The sequence below is a fragment of the Somniosus microcephalus genome, chromosome 24 (genome assembly GCF_052327205.1).
Source record: "Somniosus microcephalus isolate GS21.2 chromosome 24, FLI_Smic_1.0, whole genome shotgun sequence".
NCBI lineage: Eukaryota > Metazoa > Chordata > Chondrichthyes > Squaliformes > Somniosidae > Somniosus > Somniosus microcephalus.
The window spans coordinates 18,296,664-18,310,959 of record NC_141010.1 but is presented as its reverse complement, the minus strand read 5'-3'; the positions used below and the strand labels follow the sequence as shown (position 1 = coordinate 18,310,959).

The window sequence follows — 14,296 nt, the reverse complement described above, 5'->3', positions numbered from 1 at the left end:
ACTGCTCTAGTTGTTGAATTGCCACGTGCTGCTATGTTACTTTGACACCAAGCATAAATCTAAGACCCTCCATTTGTTCCTGTATTTTTTATCAACTGAACGTGAGTTATTGTATAAATAGAGGACTGAATAGAATGGTGGACCTGACTGGATATTACACACAAGCGGCAAGCTGTGGGTCAGTTATACTTAATACAAACTATATGATGTCCTCTATTTGTAATGAAATCTCAAAGTAGAACATTTACAAGATCCAAAGGAGGCCAAGAAATTGATGAGGAAAGAGGAAAAAGAGAGTAAATTAGCAAGAGACATAAAAACAGATTGTCAACATTTCTATAGCTATGTAAATAGGAAGAGATTAGTGAAAGTAAACGTGGGTCACAGAAATCACAGAAACCACACCGTGCAGATAGAGGCCATTTCGGCCCATCGAGCCTGCACCGACACATATCCCACCCGATCCCCGTAACCCCACGTATTTAATCCCCCTAACACTAAGGGTCAATTTATCATAGCCAATCAACCTAACCCGCACATCTTTGGACTGTGGGAGGAAACCGGAGCACCCGGAGGAAACCCACGCAAACACGGGGAGAATGTGCAAACTCCACACAGACAGTCGCCCGAGGCTGGATTCGAACCTGGGTCCCTGGCGCTGTGAGGCAACAGTGCTAACCACTATGCCACCGTGCTGCCCATTAGAGGTAGAGACAGGAGAAATTATAATGGGCAATAAGGAAATGGCAGAGACATTAAACAAACACTTTGTATCTGTCTTCATGGTAGAAGGCATACAAAACATTCCGGAAATAATGGGGAACCAAGGGTCTAGAGAGAATGAGGAACTTGAAAGAAATTAGTATAAATAAAGACATAGTACTGGAGAAATTAATGGGACTAAGTGGCGACAAATCCCCTGGACCTGACTACCTGCATCCTAGGGTTTTAAAAGAGGTAGCTGCAGAGATAGCGGATGCACTGGTATTAATCTTGGATTCCCTAGAACAGTCCCCAAGGATTGGAAGGTAGCAAACATAACCCCGCTATTTAAGAAAGGAAGAAGAGAAAAAACGGGGGACTATAGGCCAGTTAACCTGACGTCAGTAGTAGGCAAAATGCTAGAATCTGTTATTAGGGACATGGTAACAGGGCACTGAGAAAAATGTAATATGATTAGGCAGAGTCAACATGGTTTTATGAAAGGGAAACCGTGTTTGACAAATCTGTTACGAGTTTTTTGAGGATGTACTAGTAGGATGGATAAAGGGGATGTAGTGTATTTAGATTTTCAAAAAGCATTTGATAAGGTGCCACACAAGAGGTTATTAACAAAATTAGGACTCATGGGATTGGGGGTAATATAGCATGGATTGAGGATTGGTTAATGAACAGAAAACAGAGTAGGAATAAATGGGATATTTTCAGGTTGGCAGGCTGTAAGTAGCGGGGTACCGCAAGGATCAGTGCTTGGGCTTCAGCTATTTACAATCTATATTAATGACTTGGATGAAGGGACTGAGTGTAACGTATCCAAGTTTGCTGATGATACAAAGTTAGGTAGGAAAGTAAGCTGTGAGGGGGTGCAAAAAGGCTGCAGAGAGATATAGACAGGTTGACTGAGTGGGCAAGAACATGGCAAATGGAATACAATGTGGAGAAGTGTGAAGTTATCCACGTTGGTAGGAAAAACAACAAAGCAGAATATTTTTTGAATGGTGAGACTGGGAAATGTTTGCACTTGGAGGGATCTGGGTGTCCTTGAACATGAATCACAAAGTTAACACGAAGGTACAGCAAGCAATTAGGAAAGCAAATAGTATGTTAGCTTTTGTTACAAAGGGATTAAAGTATAAAGAGTAAAGAAGTCTTACTACAGTTATACAGGGCATTGGCGAGGCCACACCTGGAGTACTGTGTACAGTTCTGGTCTCCTTACCTAAGGAAAGACATGCTTGCCTTCGAGGGAGTGCAACGAAGATTCACTAGACTGGTTCCTGGGATGAGGGTTTGCCCTATGAGGAGAGATTGAGTAGACTAGGCCTATATTCCCTAGAGTTTAGAAGAATGAGGGGTGATCTCATTGAAACATATAAGATTCTTAAGGGGCTTGACCGGGTTAATGCTGGGAAAATGTTTCCCCTGGCTGGGGAATCTAGAACACGGTTACCATCTCCGAACAAGGGGTCAGCAATTTAGGACTGAGATGAGAAATTTCTTTACTCAAAGGGTTACGAATCTTTAGAATTCTTCACCCCAGAGAGCTGTGGATGCTCAGTCGTTGAGCATATTCAAGACAGAGGTCGATAAATTTTTGGGAACAATGGGAATTAAGGGATATGGGGATAGTGCGGGAAGGTAGAATATCAGCCATGATCTTGTTGAATGGCGGAGCAGGCTCGAAGGGCCGAATGGCCTATTCCTGCTCCGGTTTTGTATGTTAACCTTGTAGAGTATCTCCAAGGAGAATGAGAAAACTAAAGAAAGGGACTACATCACTCTCAACCAGTAGGGTGATAATATCACCGGAGCAATTAGGGTTGCAAAATTCCGGGAATTTTAAAGAGGAAACTTTCCATGGGAATTTTCGGGAATTTATGGGAATTGTGCAAAAAGTCTCAAAATGATGGTTTTTGTCTCTGACCCTTATATTATCTTTGTCATCAAAATAGACATACTGTTCCATACAAATAAAAACAGGCTTTCAAAACTTTATTTAGGTTATAATTTTGAACTTTATTGAACCCCCACAAAAAAGACCCATCTAAAATAAAATACAAAGCATCAGCTTATTTAGCCTGTAATTTGTTCTTATTTTGTCCCTTTGAGTCTTCTACTCATGAGTCTTCTGAGTCTTCTACTCCTCATTGCTCCTTCTGATTCTCTGACGTGTCCATTTCCTCCTCTGTGTCACTGTCTAGCTGTGTGGTGGACACTTCTGTATCTGGCTCAATAAGTTGTAGGTTCACCCGGATAGCCACCAGTTTCTCCACTTTCTTGTTAGTCAGCCTGTTGCGCACCTTTGCATGCGTATTCCCAAAAAGTGACCAGTTTCGTTCAGAGGCCACTGAGGAAGGTGGGATTTAGAGTATCACCGATGCAATGGGTGACAGGGCCTCAGATGCACAAAGTCCCTTCCACCAGATATGTGCACTGATATGCTTGCATGATTCCCATATCCCGTCCCCATTCCAAAGACCTTGCTTGGTAGAGAACTTTGCCAGACTTCCCAGAACTTTGCCCACGTCCAGATTGAGGTGGCGTGTTGATCTGTTCTCCAGAAAGTATTGGTCTCCCAACATGCTTTGGGTCCAGCATGTATGCTGCAGCATGAATCGGCTTGACACAAAATTCTTGACGCGTCTGTATGAATTGAACAATTGCCTTCTCCTCTGCTTTGAGCAGCAAAAAGCCTGAGAACATCTGACAAGACAGCGACATCTCCTTCAATCTGAGCAATTGCAGATGCTACTAGTGAGCCATTTCTTGCAGCGACTCCTTACCCTCCAGAAGGCTGTTGTACATTATGACAACGCCATCCCACCTAGTGTTGCTGGGCAGCTTCAGTGTGGTGTTCTTGTTCTTTGTTGTTTGCTTGGAGTTGTAGGTTGCTGCAACTACCTGTTTTCCCCTGACATACTTAACAACTTGCTTGGCTCTCATGTACAGTGTTTCCATGGTTCTCAAACCCATGATGTCCTTGAGGAGCAGGTTGAGCCCATGAGCTGCGCAATAGACGTAATATGAGGGTAGGCCTCCTCCACTTGAGCCGAAGCAGTCTTCATATTCGCAGCGTTGTCAGTAACTACTGCAAAGACCTTTTGTGATCCAAGATCGTTGATGACCGCTTTCAGCTCATCAGCAATGTATGTGCCCGTGTGTCTGTTGTCCTTCGTGTCTGTGCTCTTGAACACTGGGAGAGGAGTGGAGACGATGTAGTTTATGATGCCCTCCCCTCGTACATTTGACCACCCATCTGAGATAACTGCAACAGTCTGCCATCTCTATTGTTTCTTTGAGCAAATAAGTAGACAAAGCATGTCTGGTGGGAGGACAGTATGCAGGGCGAATAACATTGAAAATCTCTTCCAGTACACATTGGCTGTGAGCATAAGGGGTAAGCCTGTCACATATACAGCTCGAGCAAGGCACTCATCTGCATTCTTCTGGCTATCCATTGTATCAAAGAACCTTCCAAGTGGGCCAGGAGTTGCTGATAAGGAGCCTGATGCTGAATGTGAACCATCATCTTCTTGAATGGAAGCAGAGGAACTCTGGGCTGACTGCTGTGAGCTTTGAGTGAAGTTGTTGCATTTGGATAAATGCTGCTGCATCTTTGTGGCATTCTTTACATATGGCTTTGTACAGTGTTTGCACACGTACACAGTCTTTCCATCTTTAATGCCTGGGGTAAAATGTTTCCACACATCCGACGGTAAACGTGGCATTGTTCTATGCAGAGAAATAAAGGGCATTCGCCTGTGTCGAACTGCGGTCGATCAGCACGATTGCAACAGGGTGAGTACATTTTTCCTGATGCTCCATGTGATGGAAGCATGATCTGTGCACGCATGACGCTACATCACCAATAGAGGGAGCTAATATAAATTTCTAAAAAATAAAAGGGTTTTGTATAGTTTTTGGCCATCAAAGCAAAGTTTAGCTCCTGTGGCTTGGTACATAAAATACCGAGTTTCTAACCATTTTAGTTGGGAGGTACAGTTTAAACAATTAAGCTTAGGGACTTGTACCAGAACTGCATGACTGTCATACACATCAGGTGTCTCGTGTATTCTCACAACTGGTACACAGTTTCTGATATGCTAAAATGCGCAAGTTTGAAACTGCTAACTCAGTTTGGGGATCCAGTGAAATCTTTCAGGAGTCTGCACTAACTTTTAATTGATGCACAACTAAATTAAGTTATACAAAACACCTTTTAGAATATCAATGTCATAAATTTTAAAACGCCTAGAATATCAATGGAATAACATTTTTAAAAGCCAATTAATACATTTTATGCAGAGTTCTTGATGGGTATGAGGTAAAGTGGGGAGAAATGTGATCTTTGGGACTGACCCAATGGATGGAGATGACATTTTCAGTCCTAGATAGTTGCATGTATCTTTACAACATATGGCGGCAGGGTTTAGATTTAAATATGTTTAGTGATAAGTCATGGGTAACCAGTTTTCTCCTGGAGCTTACTTGATTGCCTTAGGACCTGGGAAGGAATTTCCCAGGAGTTTTTTTCCCTAAAATTAACTATCCAGTGGAGGTGCTAAATGTAGGCAGCATCCCATCGCTGGAAGGGGAGGAAAGTCTGAGGGGATAAGTCATCCCCAGACTGCTTCTTGGAGGCTCCTTGGTGGCTGGTTTCAGCGCAGCAGTGGTGACCTTGGAGCAGGATGCTTGCTGACTCTTGGTTGCAGGTGGCTTGGGGTGACCAAGAAGGAGAGGAAACAGGGGAGTCTTCCCTCCTCAGGAACTTTTGTGCTTCATTTAAACATTGCCTAAATTCACACATTCTGGAATAAATTCAGTAGCTTTTACCTTTGGGTTGTGTTAATTTGATATCTAATATGACTATAATACCCACGAATAAATTGCTTTTAATAAAAATAAAGCAAATCAAACTTAGGTAACTTTTTTTAAATTTTTTATTTTACAGGCATCGTCCTATCTGAATATTGTGGTTCAGGTTTCCCACGTCAAACTATTGCGTTGGAACACGCAAAGACGGTGATAAGTCCGGGAAGGTGAGTTTTATTTCACTGATGTTTCATTGCATTGAATAAATGGAGGGTGCAGTATTTTTAAACATTAAATCATTTATTTCCTGACTTGAGGAGGACAGAAACCTCATTACTAATAGAGTATTAAGTGAGTTATCTGAGAACGTGAGGGTACGTATATAGCATACATTTGTCCTTCTAACATGCAGTTAACAGTCTGATTGATATACCTCTATCCCCGCAGTTAGATCAAATGTTGTAGTAGCACTTTAGTTTAAATTGTGATTTGATTAATGGAGCTGTCAACCATGATACCTGTGGAGTTATTTTTTTCGTAAGTTCACCCCAATCTGTACATATAGGGTTAGTAGCGGAGTTACCACAAACTAATGTTGAAAATTTAGACTAGACTAGATTTCTCTCTCTTTATAAAAAAAAAAAGGCATCTAGTAGACACACAAACATCTTAACCTGCCCACTTAATTCTTCTACTGTGAAAGCACAGGCAGAGTGTTTATGTTTTATTGTACATATTCCAAAAACATTGGTCCAGACATTGCTGGAAAAATAATCGCAAGTTCACGGCGCCCACCAATATTAGTGCATAAAAACCCCAGCAATTTGTGGCGAGGAAGATATGCCTTGAGTTGCAAATCGCCACAAATTGCTGGACAATTTGCACTGCTCCGGTGTTAGCCTCACAAAAACTGGAGCTTGCCGTCAACCTCCCCATGAGTGTCAAGAAATTGCTACATTTGCGCCGTAAATACAAATGAATCTCGCGGCAGACATTTAGGGCTGGTATTTCATGTTGTAAGGACCCTGTTAATGACGTGATTTATGATCCTGACATGAAACTCAACCTTGATGGCCCAGAAAGGGAACAATTGAAACTCTGGAGTCTCGCTCTTGCAGCTATCAAATTGTTCCTAGAGGATTTTTAAATTAATCTTTTAAAGAAAAATTCTTGCTATTCCTTTGTCTCTTTCCCTTCCCTCCCCACCAATCGAATCTTTCTTTCCCTCTCTCTTTATTTCTCTTTATCTAATTAGCCTCTTATTCCCCCCTTCGTTGTTCCCTATGTTTCTTTAGCTGTGTCAGCTGAGGTTCAGTTGGTAGCATCCTCTCATCTGAGTCAGAAGATTCTGGGTTCAAGTCCCACTGCAGAGACTTGGAACACAAAAATCTAGGCTGACACTCCAGTGCAGCCCTGAAGGAGTGCTGCACTATTGGAGGTGCCGTCTTTCAGATGAGACATTAAACCGAGGCCCCATCTGCTCTCTCAGGTGGATGTAAAAGATCCCATGGCACTTTTTTGAAGAAGTGCAGGGGAGTTTCCCCCGATGTCTTAGGCAATATTTATCCCTCAACCAACATCACTAAAAACAGATTATCTGGTCATTATCACAATGCTGTTTGTGGGAGCTTGCTGTGCGCAAATTGGTTGCTGCGTTTTCCTACATTACAACAGTGACTACACTTCAAAATGTATGTCATTGGCTGTAAGGTGCTTTGGGATGTCTGGTGGTCGTGAAAGGCGCTATATAAATGCAAATCTTTCTTTGCCCTTAAATTTAATTGGTTAAGGAGATAGACCATTGGACCTGACGTTCATGATGCCCTGTTGACGACGTTGCACCATTATCATTTTGCATTTCCAAATATTTGCGGTGCAAAAATAATACAACCTGAAGAGTGAGGTAAAGAATCCAATTCCCAGCGCTCGATGCAAAATGTGCCGCTCCAGTAATTTCTGGGTCATTAGCTCCTAGCTGCTGGTGACATGATCATTAGCTCAGTAATCAAATACAAAAATCATGTAATTTGGCAAATATTCTACTACTTTGTAACCAAGATAGCTAATGAGGATTGTATTAAGGAAGCCAATTGAGTTGTACTTTAACTATATTTTATGCAAGTTCAGTGTAGAACATCAGCTTTTTGATTGTACTAAATATTTTGATTAAATGTAATCAGAAATGCTAATGGAATGTTGCTGTTTATCGCAAGGGTTTGGAATACAGAAGTGAGGAAGTTATGCCTCAGTTGTATGGAGCCTTGGGCAGACCTCATCTGGAGTACTGCGTTCAGTTTTGGGCACCGAACTTCAGGAAAGATATATTGGCCTTGGATGTGATTCAGTGCCAATTCACCAGAATGATACCAAGGCTGAGTTAAATTCTGAGGACAGGTTGCATAAACTTGATTTGTATTCTCTTGTATTTAGAAGGTTGAGGAGCGATCTAATTGAGGCATTTAAAATGATTTGATCGGGTAGATACAAATAAATGATTTGCTCTGGTGGGGCACAATCTTCAAATTAGAGCTTGGCCATTTAGGAGTGAAATCAGGAGGCATTTTTTTTCTCAAAGGATAGTGTAAATCTGGAAAACACTCTGCCAAAAGGCCGTGACTGCTGGGTCAATTGAATGTTTCAAGCCTGAGATTGATCATACCTTTTTGGTTAGGTAAGGATATTGGGGATATGGAGCAACGGTGGGTAAATGGAGATGAGGTACAAATCAAGCATGATCTAATTGAATGGCGGAACATGTCTCAAGGGGCTGAAAGGCATAATCCTGTTCCTATGTTAGTGCCACAACTCCAGTTCTCCAAAGTGTTGCCAATCTACGCTGGTCTGTGCTGATGAGAGGAAAATAAGTAAATGATGTGCAAGAAGAGGGTAGATGAATGCATAGAAGCTGCAATTAAATGTTTGTGGAGTACACTTTTAAACTGGTACTTATCAACTTATTTGCCATGAGTGGTTTGGCATGTAGGGATTTGACCATTTTAATTATGATGTCCCTGCAGTAGTTCGAGTGACAATAAGAAACATTGTAGTCTTGGTTAAATGTTAAGTTTTATATGTAAATCTGGTGTATTGGTGGCCATGTTGTAGAAAGCGCACACACAACTTTATGCTTGGTGGAAGAAGTTTGATCCCATCCAGTGCAAACTTGAGGCCATGAGTTGTTCAGCTCATGAAAGGTGTTAACAAATTCTTGCCTCCGCAAGATCCTGCAAATCCATTGGCAGGATAGGCACACCAACGTCCGTGTTCTCGCTCAGGCCAGCATCGAAGCTTTGACCACACTTGATCAGCTCTGATGGACGGGTGACATCGTTGCATGCTCGATACGAGACTCCCAAAACAAGCGCTCTACTCGGAGCTCCGACATGGCAAGAGAGCCCCAGGTGGGCAGAGGAAACGCTTCAAGGACACCCTCAAAGCCTCCTCGGGAAAAAGTGCAACATCCCCACCGACACCTGGGAATCCCTGGCCCAAGACCGCACAAAGTGGAGGAGACGCATCCGGGAAGGCGCCGAACACCTCGAGTCTCTTCACCGGGAGCAAGCGGAAGCCAAGTGCAAACGGCGGAAGGAGCGCACGTCAACCCAAGCACCCCACCCACCCGCCCCTTCAACCACCGCCTGCCCCACCTGTGACAGAGACTGTAGGTCCCGCATTGGACTCATCGGTCACCTGAGAACTCATTTTTTAATGTTGAAGCAGGTCATCCTCGGCTCTGAGGGACTGCCTAAGAGAGAGAGAGAGAGAGAGAGAGAGAGAGAGGTTTTAACACTGCAGACATAGATAGAGGCAGGACTAGCTTTGTGTATAAATACAAGTTAATACATTCTGTTCTGTATAAATGCAAGAGTTAAAACTGGATTAGGTCTATGATGGCCTCCCAGCTCCAGTGTGTCTGGGTTTCTAGAAGGTGGCTTTTGTCTTTGACTTCCAAACCATATTAAGTGAATTATGCCAAGAAGACCTGGTTTGCATGGTATGAACAACCCCCAACTGTGGATTAAACTGGAAATTGAACTATTGGGGGAACAATGATATGATTAAGTCTATATGCATGATTTTATGTCTACACAGAATTTGCCATGCATTTTGGACGATAGAAAAAGGGCATTGAAGCCTATGGCCTTAGAGAAAGGATTCAATTATAGGATGGCCCTGAGAGAAAATGAAGTTAAAATAGTGCTGGAACATGCATATTAAACGTTTGGTAAACAGATTCTACGTTGACTGCTGGTAGAGCAGATTGTAGATTTTAAAAAGCCTCGTAGTTTCTGCTGTTATTGTACATAAGCTTGTGTTCTTTATGCTCCTGCTTGTTTAATTTCTGTAGCCTAGTTAGTTAATTCAAAATCTGAGCCAGTTAAATATGGTGTGTTGATGATACCATCTTCTAGAGGAGGTTAGAGAGAAATCAAATGCACTGGGCACGAGTAGTCTAGAATTGAGAAACCTATACAAGGTCACTGCAGAGGCGGAAGACTGCAGATTTGAGTTCATGGGCGACATGAGGTCACTGACTGGAAGTGCTGCAAGAGGGAACGGTTCACTGAGGTACTCTGAAATGTCATCATACTGATGGCAGAGTTGTGAGGGACACCTCTACTATCACAGAAGTTGTAACATGAACCAGATTCTATGTAGTCAAGAATTTAGAGTCTGTCATTAGACTACAATGGCCCAGAAATTAGGTTCGGGGGCTTGCCGCGCGTGCAAGCCCCCGATGTGCACTTACCCGGCGCGCCTGCCGTTCTGCTCCCGGGACGCTTGCAATTCCTGTTTTCAGTTGATTACTCCCGGGCAGCGTCTGACGTCACGCCGCCCAGGAGTGCAGCCAGCGCGAAGCCTCGAGCGCGGAGTCTAAGTTAGACACGCCCCTTGAGGTCTCCTTAACATAGGCCACGCCCCCAATTTTTAACACAAGCTGCAAAGCAATTTTACATGCAGAGCAGCATTTTAATTAAATTGTTTGTATTTTTATTAATCTTTAGGTAACTTTTTATAAAGTTTTAAATACTTTTATATTATTTGGAAGAATGTAAAGTAGTTTTAAACAAAATTAAAGCGTAGTTATTTTGATGAGCCGGCTGGGATCACGTGGGCACTGGGCAACCAATGGGAGGTTGCAAAAGTTCATTCATGAGTTTGATAGTAAGAACTGTCAAACTCATGAAAACTCAGGGCGCCCAAAACAGCACTTAAACTACAAAAAAGTTTTAAAAAAGTATGAATAACTAAAAAATTATTTTAAACATGGTGTAGGGGTTACGGGGATCGGGTGGGATATGTGTCGGTGCAGGCTCGATGGGCCGAAATGGCCTCTATCTGCACTGTGGGGTTTCTGTGATTCTGTGAATTAATCATTTAAAAAAAAAAAAAAAAAAAAATTTTTTTTAACAAATCGTGTCTAAAAATACTTACCTTACTGTAAATTCTTTAAAAATAATAAACCTGTGGAAAAAAATTTCTAAATTGTATTAATAGACCACTTCCCTGTAAAACTAAGTACTTCCGTCTGGTTTTTTCAAGCGTAAAAACCAGAGGCCTTTACGCACGGGCAACTCTTTACAAAAAAAAGGAAATTCAGCGCGCACGCGCTGCCTGATACGTCGCACGCATTCCGCCTCTTAACCCCTTGGTTCAGAGGACAGGAAATGCCGGTTTTCAGCGCATGCGCTGTGCATCCCGAAAACCGGCACTTCCATCGGGCCCACGCGTGAGTACCCCTTCCGTACTCGCGCGTTGGGACCCGAATTACTGGGCCATTATCACCAGCTTAGAAAACTCATTTGGCTTGGCTAGCACCTTACTTGGCCTCTGAGCCGGGTTGGTTATTGCGGATCATATCGAAGCCCATTGCAGACCTCGGCAAAAAAAAAAAAGGACCATTTTATTTTTTGGTGAATAAAAACTCTCTCCAAAGGTAGTGATTAAAAAAAATTGGTTTTAATTTACCTGAATTTTGTGCAACCAGCACATTTTGGAACGTGGACAGTGAATAACATAATTAGATGCCCTAATTCTTTGTACAAAACATTGTCTTCAGGTTAAAATGATATTTTTGTTATAAGTATTGAAGAAACTTTTCATATAGACTAAGGGGTTCTAGTTTTGAAGGATGGACTTTTTGTGTGTGAGGCAGACATGATGACCACTACACTACAGAAACCCAAGACAATGAGGGGTTCTCAGTGGAAGGAATTTTGGCTCTTTGTGATAAAATTGCACTTGTTTAGAAGAATTGTTCCTGTCTGTTTTAGAGGAATTCATTTGTCAACGATTAATAAAATCTGCTTAAATATCCATTACTTTATTGCTAGAGTTGAGCCACAATCTTGTGAAATCTAGAACTAAAAGTTTTATTATGAAATCCTCTGTCATTTTGAGCTTGCTTGTCCAGTTGTCCCAGCTAGACCAAGACCTCCATACAGGAAACTTTGGTTTATCCGGAGGTTGTATGTCCGGAATACTCGATCTAATGGCAAAAATCAGGAGCTGTTTTCTATAAGTTTTTTTTAGTTCTCGTTCTTTTTTTTTTCCCCAGCCAGGCACTGCAAGGTCTGTAGCTATAGCAACAGCTTCAGCTAGAGACGCTTGCAGCTGCAGCCGACTGTTTTGAAGCTGTTGCTAAGCAACAGGGTTTGTTGATTCACACAGAGCTTTTCAGTTCCGTATGTTTCAACATTATGCTGGTATGTCCGGCGCTTTTGATGGTACGGCACCAGCTCGGTCCCGTCAGTGCCGGATATCAATGTTTCCTGTAATATATTTTGATATTGCACTGCAGGCGGCAAAATGTACCCATTGTTATAAACTGAGTTTCACAGCTAATGTGTCAAGTCTGTGTGATTTGAAAACCTATGGATCTAACTATTTTTGAGTAAGGTTGCTGGTAGAAGTAATTGCTCTAGACTTTGTAATCAGAATTGCAATGCAATTCTATCACCCAATCCAACAAAATTCCAGAGCATTTACTGGGAAATAGGTTTATGCAGACAGACATTTACAGACTGTAGTAAATGTCATCTGACTGTCCGGCAACTGAACATTAGCAGGATTAGATCCAACGTGTGACATGCAGATTGTGTCTTGATTGCATCACAGCTTTGTACAGGGTTTTCCAGAAGCTTGCCGCTTCAGATTATACATTTGTCAGGTTAGTAGCACATGAATTGTGCTGAATTCCAGACTGTGTCTTTGGACTTTGCTTTTAACAGTCTAATAATTTTATCCGAATCCGATTATCATTCAACAACCATTATCACTAGTCAGCACAGTAGGATGCTGACTGCACTGATGCACGTGACCTCTCCATATCTCTCCAGCATATGGGAGAAATATCAAGGTCTGTTTTCAAATAGAATTAAATATCTCATGTATGCACTAAACAGTAAAACTGGTGACACATCACTTTTTAGCCTATCTAGGAGAACATGAGTACCCCAAATAGTTTATTTTTGGGTCCATTTGTCCACCCTTCCCTTCTGTTCCCGACATGAGAGAAAATTTCTGACCCATTACAGCGGGGAAGTCCATGAAACAGCCCGTGAACTCCTTTGAACACACTTACGAAGCTCTTGCTGATTCCTATCTTTTTTGCAATTGTGCGCAAAGCTGACAATCCGCTTTCGGCTTCAGCTCTTTGAAATTACTGGGTCTGGAAGGTTGGAAAAATGCTTCTGAAAGGGAGGATGGGAGGGCTATCTTTTTGTGTATGGGGAGGGTCTCACTTTGTGTGCATGGGAGGAGGTGCTTTATGCGTGTAAAGGGGTGTTGCCGTTGTTTACATGGAGAGCTCACTTCTGAGTGTCATACACTGTGCAGGGGTATTTATTTCCGTGGATGGGCTTTAAAGGGTTGGATATCCCTGTATTACAGTACCCTCATTGTGATTAAAGTGGGAATGTTTCTGTACTTTCCAATCTGCAACATGCTTAAAAGAGGCTGTAAGGAGAGAGTTGGAGGGAATAGTAATGGAAAATCTGTGCAATAAAAAGTACATTGGTTTTTAGAACATTTATGGGTTAGAATCATAGAACAATACAGCATGGAAGGAGGCCATTCAGTCCATCGTGCCTGTGTCTGCTCTTTGGTAGAACTATCCAATTAATCCCACTCCGTTGCTCTTCATTCCCTATAAATCTTTGCCCTTCAAGTATTTATCCAATTCTCTTTTGAATGTTACTATTGAATCTGCTTCCGCCACCACCCTTTCAGACAGTGCATTAACTCGATGGCCTCTGGTTACCAACCCTTCTGCCACTGGAAACCGTATTTATTTACTATCCAAACCATTTATCATTTTTGAACACCTATCAAATTTCTTTAAACTTCTCCGTTCAAAGGAGACCAGCCCCAGCTCCTCCTGTCTCTCCACATAACTGAAGTCCGTCATCCATAGTACCATTCTAGTAAATCTCTTCTGCACCCTCTCCAAGGCCTCGACATCCTTCCTAAAGTGTGGTGCCCAGAATTGAACACTGTACTCCAGCTGAGGTCAAACCTCAGCAAAGATTCAGCATAACTTCCTTGCTTTTGTACTTTATGCCTCTTAATAAAGTCAAGGATCCCAGAGGCTTTTGTAACAGCCTTCTCAACTTACCCTGCCACCTTCAAAGATTTGTGTATATACATCTCCTGGTCTCTCTATTTCTGCACCCCCTTCAAAATTGTACCATTTAGTTTCTATTGCCTCTCTTCATTCTTCCTATAAAAATGTATCACTTCACACTGCATTAAATTTCATCTG

The 14,296-nt window shown here is 42.1% G+C and overlaps 1 protein-coding gene across 3 annotated transcripts in view; it reads left to right on the top strand.

The window, feature by feature from the left end:
• Nucleotides 1-14,296, top strand: part of spop (speckle type BTB/POZ protein) — a 134,292-nt gene that overhangs the window by 42,890 nt on the left and 77,106 nt on the right. For all 3 annotated transcript variants that reach the window (XM_085966281.1, XM_085966279.1, XM_085966280.1), the window contains exon 2: nucleotides 5,672-5,759. The gene's annotated coding sequence lies outside the window, so the exon portion shown is untranslated. The remainder of the gene's footprint in view (nucleotides 1-5,671; nucleotides 5,760-14,296) is intronic.